Raw genomic sequence first — 10,046 nt, forward strand, 5'->3', positions numbered from 1 at the left:
CTTGTAATGCAAACCTTCTGTACAGTGCCACTTATAGAACCGTCTATACCGTATTTAAAGGGATAAGTTCTTAACACACAACAGCACCCCAGAAACTGTGAGCCGCCTTCTAATAGTAAGGCAGACCTGAATTAAGCGTAACAGATCCGTCATGTCAAGGGATGGGTCAATTTCTTTAGAGTTACAGGGCTAGTCAAAGTGCTGGGCACCTTTTTGTCCTCTCTCCTACTTTTTAATAATGATAAATAATCCTCCTGTTTCTTTTAAGCCGCTCACAATGCAAATGAGCTGATTTCTCTTCTTTAGAAGGGAAACCGAAATAGCTTGGAGGCGCCTTTGGCAATCCGCAGCGGCTAGGCACAAGAATAGCTCCACGGTTTGGGTTTTTTTGGAGGGGAGGGGGCATGTTTGTGTTTTGCTTTTCTTTCTTAAATAAGGATCGAAAGAGAGTGACCATGATTAAAGCGGTTGAGTTGCTGGCATCGGAGTTAAAGGCACTTTATTAATTTAGGACGATTTCTTTCTATAGATCTTGCTGCTGAATTCCCCCCCCCCCCCCCATGTTCCCCCATTCCCACCCCAAAACCCCTAATAATAATGATAAAGCCCATTAAGGACGCTTGCAAAAGAGGAAGGGGGGGAAATCCTGAGGCTCTTCCAAGTTCGCAATCGAGCTGGGATGTTCTCCCACCATTGTCGCCTAAACCCCATAATTACGGCACCGGCAAGCCTAGCTCGGAGCAGATTTACCCATTCCAATGGAAGCAGGCCTCTGTGGCTGGGCGGCAGAAACTCCGCTTCCTTTCTCAGATCCAGTGCGGACGCCCTCCCGTGGCTTCAGCAGGCTTGTTTTGTGTATGCGGGCTAGAGATGAATAAGAAAAGCGCCTAGTCCCTCATTATCTTTTGAATTTTAGATCTTTTCTCTCTCTCTCTCTCTTCCTCCCCCTGGCACAATGAAGAAAGACCTCATCAGAGCGAAACCCAGGCTCCCGCTCGGCGTGGAAAAAGCCAGCTGAACTTGTATGGGTGCACCACGCATCTTTCCATTCTCCTGCTCTTCTCTTCGCCAAAGCTCTTTAAAAGGGTTGTGAGGCGTCTCTCTCAATTTATCCCTTTTCTCTTGATCTTCCTAGCAGACGGGTTTTTGGGTCTAGTCCTGGCTGTTTCAGCTGATCTCATCCAGGCTAAAGGATTAGCGCTTCTTCCCTCCGTCCAGGCTCTCAGCACATCTGCTGATTGGGTTCAGCACAAGAGGATTACATTGGGACCCAATGACGTCACCGCTAGGACATAAGTTCTCCTCCATTAACCAAATCCTCATCAGCAAGATGTCCTTGAAACTAGAGGAGTAACATTGGAGAGACTCTATCCCCAGCCCATCCCCACCTTCCTCGCAGGCTGGGGGCTCGGGCTTTCGGAAAATATTGTTTTAAGCTTTAAGCACTTGCATCTATAATGTCTGGCTGCAGTACAGAGCTAGAGAATCTAGCCATTCTAGGAACACGCAGACGTTATAAATTGGGATCTGCACCTAAACTGTTAATCAGAGAAGCTTTATATTTTCTGTTGCTTTTTTTTTAAACAGAGGCAGGAGGGGGAGGACTGTATATCCTTCGATTCGATTTCCTACCTCAAAAGACATGACCAATAATTTTCCTTAAAGCTGATATGGATGTAATTAAAAAAAACAGATTTGAGAAAATTGTAAAGGAATTCTTCCCTTCCCCCTTTCCAGGAAGAGAAAATGTGTTTAAAGTCACACTTTTAAAATAAAGGGGTTCTCTATTTACATGTGGCTTTGTTCCTTGTGATCAAGCTTCTTAAAGTTACATAATCACAGAAGCTAAGAATTGCTGAGTTTGGAAGGAAAGGAGTTCCTTCTAGATCATTTCTCAATAATAAACCGAAAGAGTATTCTCATTTTTAAAAGCCCAGCGAGAGGGACAATGTAGCAATGCCATCAAAGAGTCTTGATCTATTTCACGGAATACAATATGCTGGTTCTTCTTTAAACCATCCCCAGCAAAGAGGGGTCTACTTGTATTTATAGCTTGCGTTTCATTATATGGTTTTAACCGATTTATTTTATGGTGTTTTTTTTTAAGTCGCGAATGAATGCATGATACCTAGAGACCTCTTTCATCAGGCTGTGCTTGCCTACTCTGTGTCATGCCATTTAAGAGTCAGTGTCCTTTCGCTCAGGGGAGATTGTTTGTTTTTATTTGTATTAAATAATTCTCTATACAGATCAGAGATGAGTATTTTAGAACTGTTTAACCCGTCCCATTGTACTATAATCTTATCCTTAGAAAAGATGGCGAACCACTTCTACACCCCCCCCCACGTAAGGATTTTTAGGTGGAAAGTGCAGATTTGTGGGTTATCTTCCGCTATAATAACCTTCTGTGGCTAGCAAAACGCTGCATTCTATTATTAGAATGATTTAAGACTATGATTTGATTTGATTCTAGTAGGATTTATATGGACACGGATATTTTACATACTTATTGGGAGCTGGACTCTGATTATGATGGAAAACATTTTTGTTCCAGTTCTGAAAGTCTCCACTTTGCCATTGCTGTGTGAGCAATTCCATGATGGGTGTGTTAGTAGAACTGTAAACTATCTATACATTCTGTTCCCACTAGATCAAACCAATTGTTCGGGGATTTTGTTCTTTCTGATAGTTTGTTTATATTAGATAGAGGGTCTCTGAAACGCAAACCCAGAGACACAATTGGGGGAAAAAATCGGTTCAAGGCATTTTAAAACAGACTCACGACAGTGTAACTATTTTATAATAAAGCAGCCATCAGAAATGCTCCGCAGCTATGTGAAATATCTTCAAGGCTTAAGGCCCATAGGACGAACACTCGCACACCTTAATAGTGTGTGTGTGTGTGACTTCCTTTCTTTCTTTTGTATAGTGCTACAGTGCATGGCAGGTATATTAGATAGGCGCAAATGCATTGTTTGTTACGCTGCAAAAGGAAATTTGCTATTTAAGCATCATTTTTTCCATCTTCTGAAGCTACCTCTTTTCACCTGGTTCATTTTAGTTTATCGACTTATTTATGCCCAGGAGAAGCTACATAAACGCGAATCTGTACCTTGTGGATCTAAGTTAAAAATCGAAATACAGTAACGTGAGCGAGGGAGCACTTTTCTCAGACATTTGACATCAACAGGATGCCCATCTTCAGCCAAATTCAGAATTAATTTTCTTATCACACCCAAGTCCAGGATTTGCGTTCTTGAAGGCGGGCAATTATTATTATTAGTAGTAGTAGTATGTATTTATTATTGCTTTGCCTGGTCTAGGCTTATTTCATTGGACAGCATTAAAGCTCAGTCTTTGCGCATTGGGTTCCCACCACAGCATGGTTTTCAGACAGAATGACATTTCTATTTAGCTAGAGCTGCCCCTTAGGTCCCAGCTGGCATTCAGGAAATACCTGTCTCAGCTGCCTACACCTTGCAGCTCTTAATACAGAGCAGCTAATGGCAGCGGAGTGAAAAAACAGGGAGATTTATGTCAGTCTGGGAAACAATGATCATATTCTCAAATTCTCGGTCTTCCATGTTTGTTGTGCATTCCCCTTCGCCTGGGTCTGAGGCCCCACATTTATTCCTTTCCCCTCCCCTGTCTCACGTTAGAATAAGGGATTCGAGTACAGAGACCAGGTCCTGTTCTGCAGGGGAAAGGTGCCGCAGAGAAAGGTGAGCTTACAGGCCTCTGGTTCCATTGCCGGCGAAGGATTCGCTGTCCATGGTGTTGAATGAAATAGCACCCCACCCCCACCCCCATCAGTCACCTCCCTGGTATTCAGAATCGGTGCCCCCTCTCCCTGCCATGTCCCCCACCCCGTGCCAGTTTGACTTAAAACATATAATTTAACTCCAGGTGTTTTTGAATAGTACAGTCAGGAATCACTAAGAGTATTCTTTTTTTCGTATTGAATAGAGATTTTTCCTTTCCTTCGAATCCTGATCAGCGAAATCTTATACGTCCGGATTGACTTAAAAATAAACTTTCTTAAGAAGCGAAGTGACCATCCCTGAATCTGTTCGGGTGGGGGAGGGTCGGCCTGTCATCCATGCACAGACTGTGCTGTTTAATATTCGCGCTGCCTTTCTAAATGTTCCTAGCGACTCTGGAGTTGTAAGCCTGGTGGCACCAGCATGGATGTGATATTTTTAACCTCCTACTAAGGCAAAGGAGAGCGTCTGTTGTAACTGAGCAGGGTCAGGCTGCAGGGAGGAAAAACTTTCCTATTTGGCATGCTGATGGCATGATTTGACTTCGCTTTAAAATAAGCCATACCAACGGTTTAGCCCCTCTTAAGTTTGCTATTAAATCGACTCTCTCCCCCACCCCGTTTCCACCTCCTGTATGAAAGGCTTTAACGATGTGTACGGTTTGGGGCTATTTTAGTAGCGCTGCCATCTAGACATTTTGTTTTAAGAACATCCCTTCCCTAATCTCTAATGCAGCATTTCTGTGTTCCGGAAGAAAATAGTCAGATGACTTGCAAAGGGCCATTTTCTTTCTTTCCCTCTGTCTCTCTTTAAACGTACCTCCTACTGTTCCCCGAACAAAGAGATCCTAGAGACAAGAAACATGCTATCACTTTCCTGCTCTTTCCAGACCTTAACTCTGCAACTTGGCCTAGCTGACAATGTTAAAAATATACCTCGAAATCCATAGTAACTTCCTCACAACATACGATCACCCCTAAACCAGGCAGCAAGGTGGGGGTGTACACACATGCACGCACACACACTGCAGTGAAATCAGGCGATGCAAGTGATCAGAGAAGCGCGTTGCTTTCAAAAAGTCCTCCAATTTTTCCTCCTTCTGCCGATTGCGTAACTAACAAGCATCTCTTTTGCCATCGGAACTGGGCACAAGTATCGAATACAACGTTTTGACCCTCCACCCCCAGAATCAGCGGCTCGGAACCGACCCACAAGTCAAACAATAATATATATTTTAAACGAGGCCTTGTTCTGTTTCACAAAGTAAAGGAAATAGAGGGATGGATTAAAGATCCCTGGCCTCTGAAGTTTAGGCACAAACAATCTAGCAGCATAGAAAAGAGATTTCAATAGAGATTGGTCTTTTCTGTGGTTAATATAAAAGAATAACTTAAAGCTTTCTTAGAAAGTAATTACACTTACAAGAGGTTTGGGATTCAGACTTCTCTACCAAGTGTGTCCTCTCTCTTTCTCTCTGTCTGTTTGGTCGCCTTGGTTGCTGATTTTTTTTCTCAGATCTGGAATAACAACAACAATAATAAAAATATTAACCCGCCCCCTCGAAAGATACAATTGACTGATTTGCAAAGCATCTTCCTTAGCGTAAGAAAGCTGCTTGCTCTCCTCCCGGCTGCTTTCCTGGCCTCACAACTCCTTGAGAAAGGGGGAGGGCCTTGTGCATTACAATCGCGTTCAATTCAATTCATTCTGTCCGTTTCTAACGGTCTCTGGACAGCAAATCCACATCAACAGGGGGTCAAAGTCCCCTCCTCACCCCCCTCCCCGTCTTAGACACACACAATAGCCGTCAGCTAACAGCACAGCAGCAACTTTGAAACATTCAAGCATCTGAAGTGAAGAATGCCAGAAGCTTGCCTTTTTCCCCCCTCCCTCCCTTCCACTTGTTCCTCGATTTACAAATTTAAAATATAATCATCATAAAAAAAACCCCTCACTTTGATCCGCACGTTATTTCACGGACTCAGGCAGAATTCTCATGTCAAGAATTTCCTCTTTAGGAAAAGATTAGTCTATCAAATAGCTGGGTAATTTTCCAATTACCTAATATTCTTTCTCATTTCACCATGCTTCTGCACTGGAGAAAGCTTTTTCTATAGATATTTATTTTGTATTTTCAATAAATAGAGTGCATTGTAGTTTGATTTCCCCCCCCCCCTCCAGCCACATTGCTAAGGCACAACTAGCATCATGAGCTGCTGATGGATTTCGGGGTTATTGTTTTTATAAAATGTAGATAAAATATTGCACTTCTGTATCTCAGGCTTTGAATTAAAAACAATGTTTAGACATTTTCAAGAACTCTCGAGTCACTCACGCTCAGTCACTCTGGAAGAAAGTTACATGCACGGATTTGGAAAGGAATTCAAATTGTGTTTAGCACGCAAAAAGATCCAATTAATACCTGGGAAATCTTGGGGGATTTTAGCGGTTATATCACAGGTTTAGGGATTAGGTTTTTTGTTTGTTTTTTTTTGGTTGGCTGTTTATAGGCTAGGACAGAACCGCTTCCTCCGTTGTTCAACATAGTGCTTTAGGATTTCCTATTCAACTCAGCTAGCATATCCTGTGCAACCCCACACTTTGCTCATGTCAGTCACTAGTCCAGAAATAGTTTCTTTTTACCCTGTAACATCTTATCGTTGGCATCTGTATCTTCAGTAGGAAGGCTTGCTAAATTGCCTCTGTTGATTGTTTAAACGTTAGTTTCATATTTGAGGTTTTAAAAAAAGATTTTCTGCCGCGTCTTTCTAAAACACCAATTGTTATCCAGTTCTAGAAAGTGATTTTTTTTGAAAAGGTGACTCTTGAAACTGATAAATAGAAACTGTATCTACCATATTCAGACTAAAACACTTGACACATAGGCAGATACTAACACAAGTGAAGAGAAAGATGCGAGTCTGTAATAGTCAAAGACACGGTTCTTCAAAGTATCCTCTTTCATTTATTGAGACAGACCGGTATGTCCTGTCAACTGTCTTGTCTGATGCCACCGGGTGGCATGTGATCTTTGGAGGCCACCATCTTTCCTTTTGAAACAGTGGCCGGACCCAACTGTGCCGCAGATAGGTGTTAATGAAACAACCGCTAGGAAAGTAAGTTAGGTCCATAAAACCATTTGTAAATAATGCCATAATTTCCCCTTGGATCTCTTTCTGCAGCAGGAATGTCTCATTGAAAGCCAGGTACACACTCGTAAGTAGCCTAATTGGGTAAAGCTCCTCATTAAGAGATAGCAAAATAAAGGGGGAGAAGAGACCAGCCGTCCTTGCTCGGGCACATGTCCCACTGAGGCCAACTATACAATACCAGTAATGAAAGCCATGAATTTGCAGACAAACAGGAACTGATCACTGGCCACGGCTCAGTTTCCCGTTGGAAAGAGAAGGAAATCTATATACCAAGTACCGTCCCGACACGTCGCTGTGTGCCTGGTGATGGGAAGAGAGTGCGGTCCATAATTGTATTGTTCTTTTCTGGCATAATATCTGGCAGGACCAGGGTGTGACTTCAGAGCAGTGACAAAGCTATTGGGGAAGAGGTGTCAGCGCAAATCTCCAATGCGTGTTTTCATGCGGAAGAGTGAAGAGTGTAGCAGTAAACGAAGAACTCGGCCACCTTCCTTTGGAAATGTATTTCCCCTGGGTTTTCCTAACCGTAAGTAGAGCTCATCATCCATCCATGCTGGGCTCTGTTGACACCACCCAGAGCGATACTGGTAGGCGTTGCTGCCAAGTGAAGCAGAAGGTCATGATTTAGTGGAAAGGAAACTGTGGATCTCTTCTTAGAAAACACGCGTGGCCCTTTCACGCCGCACAAGCATTGCAGGCTGTCCTGTCTCCGACCAATGACATTCTTGTCCAGTGAGGCGAGCAATAGACAAAAACCTAAATAACAACAGGAGGGACCTAGTGGGCCTCGTGGAAGACTGCACAGTTCTTGGAGGCATGTTGCTGGTTTCCAGGGTTCTTATTTGGGGACGCACGTGTCTAGGAAACAAGGCGCAAAGGGAATTGTGACAGGCCAGCAACCTAACCTCTGCCTTGCTGTAACAGAGCTGGATACCTGCAGGGGGGAAGCTTTAGGGGTGTGTCCCTCAAACACCCCCGCTTCTTTCAGTGAAAGGAGGCTCTGGCCCCGTCTTTTCCTTTTGCAAAGCGCAGCATCTTGCGGCCTGCACGTCTGAGTTTTGTGCAAACTTGTCACGTGGCAGCAGCTGGGCTTTGTCTTGCCTCTAGCTGGGGCTGTGTGTGCGCACCCTGGACCTCATCACTCCGCTTTGTCTTGCAGTTGCATTTTACCTGGGTTCTGTTCCTTTAAAGAAAAGTCCCTCGCCAAAGAATTTTTCCTTCTGTAATGCCCCTGGTATTACCAATACAGAGCAATGCCCATTGATCTGCCCCTCCTCAAATGTGTTAGGTGAGGCTGACCACGTGGCAAGGGTGAATAAGGAGCCAGGGTGGAATGCCCTGCCCGATCCTGAATTTGCTGGACTCCAGGGGCGCTGGCCCATTGATCCAGCAGGAGGAGCCAGCATGGACCCTGAGCGCAGACCGGGCTAAGGCTGCTTGCAGGTCAAAGTGGGGCCTGCGGGCCTTTTGTTCCTCTGGATTTTCATAGAATATCAGGGTTGGAAGGGACCTCAGGAGGTATCTAGTCCAACCCCCTTCTCAAAGCAAGATCAGTCCCTGGACAGATGTTGGCCCCAGATCCCTAATGCCCCGGATTGAACACTCAACGCTGGGTGAAGCAGGCCAATGTTCAAGCCACTGAGCTATCCCTCCCCCCTCTTTTGGAAGGAGCTTTATTCTTACTGGTCAGCAGGCTAGTCCTGCCCTGCTTTGCACTGGGGAGAGCTGCCCCCGCCATGGCTCTTTGGCAGTGTGAGCAGGAATCGCCCAGGGGCTGCGGGCTGGAGCAGGGGCTGTCACCACATTGTTCTCCTGCTTCTGAGGCAGGCCCCTAAACCAGCCTCACCAGGAGCCGTGGGGGCTCCCATTGCACTAGCAACCCCAGGGGACAGGGAGTCATCAGGGCAGGGCTGGATGTCCGCCTTGGTAGACCCTTCAGGTGGCCCAGGTTGGAGAATAGGGGCTGATCCCAGCCCTGACATGTGCTGGTGACTTTCCTAGCACAGGCCCTCACTGGTGAGGGCTGGAGCCAAAAGGGCCTAGCCTGCTCCTGGGGGAGGGGGTCTTGGAGCTGTGCCCTGCTCTTCAGGGTGCTTGGGGGAGGGGGATCCTGCTTCGCTGTCCTCCACAGGCCACCCATTTGTACAGCTCCTAGCACAATGGGGGCCCAGGAGTGCTGGTAATATAAATAACAATGGGACCCCCAGGAGTGACTCCAGGGCTTTATATCTTCCGGGGGGAGGGGCAATCCGCGAGGCAGCCCATTGGGACTGCAAATATTTCAACGCCCAAATTAAAAACCAGTGATACTCTGTATGCACGGAAATAACCCCGCACAGTAGCCAAAGCCACCTCCTGGACACAGAGCCCGTTCGTTATTGTTCTGCTTAAGTGGGGAATCGCCTCACAATATCTCTCCAGTAAATCATCGTAACTCCTCGCACTGTTATTTATAAATGTTCGCCGCCCATCAGTGTGATTTCAAGATCACTTGAAGAAATTTGGGCTCTTTGGCGTGCATAATCCAACTCCACGCGTCTGTATAAAGCCTCGCCAGCCTTCCGCGAGTCATTCTCTGACATTAAAGAAATCCTGCCTTTAGCGGAAGCCCATCCTCCCACACTAGCCCCAGCCAGGAACAAGGAAATACCCCTTGCTAGGCAGACCTTGGAGGGGGCTCCTGATGCAGGGGGGAAAGGAGCCGGACGTGTTTTAAACGACACCCGCCCCCCCTTTCCTTTCGGCCCTAAAGAGATCAGCTAGGAATGCTCCTTTCCGGGGGTTGGCTGGGATATATCCCCCCCCCCCCATTAAACGTCTTCTATACATTGCCTCTTCATCTTGTCAAGGCCAGTTGGTCGATGGCTGCTGGTTTCCCAGGCAAATCACACCAATTTCTGAGCTGCTGCTGAAGGTCCACATTGGCACAGCAGGGGTCCGACAGAAGCACTCATCCATGGAGCCGGGGGTCAGGCTCTGTCCTGCTTCTCCAGCTGAATTATTATGGTTTCAAACAAAAAAAAGTCGTGTTGCTCTTTGAACATTTCCAGAGCTCTTGGCTACTGGAATAATGACAGTCACATAGTGCTAAGCAAACCAACCAACCACATTCTGGATTTCGGAGTCGCTGGGA

Source organism: Gopherus evgoodei, chromosome 14, assembly GCF_007399415.2.
Source record: "Gopherus evgoodei ecotype Sinaloan lineage chromosome 14, rGopEvg1_v1.p, whole genome shotgun sequence".
Taxonomy (NCBI): domain Eukaryota; kingdom Metazoa; phylum Chordata; order Testudines; family Testudinidae; genus Gopherus; species Gopherus evgoodei.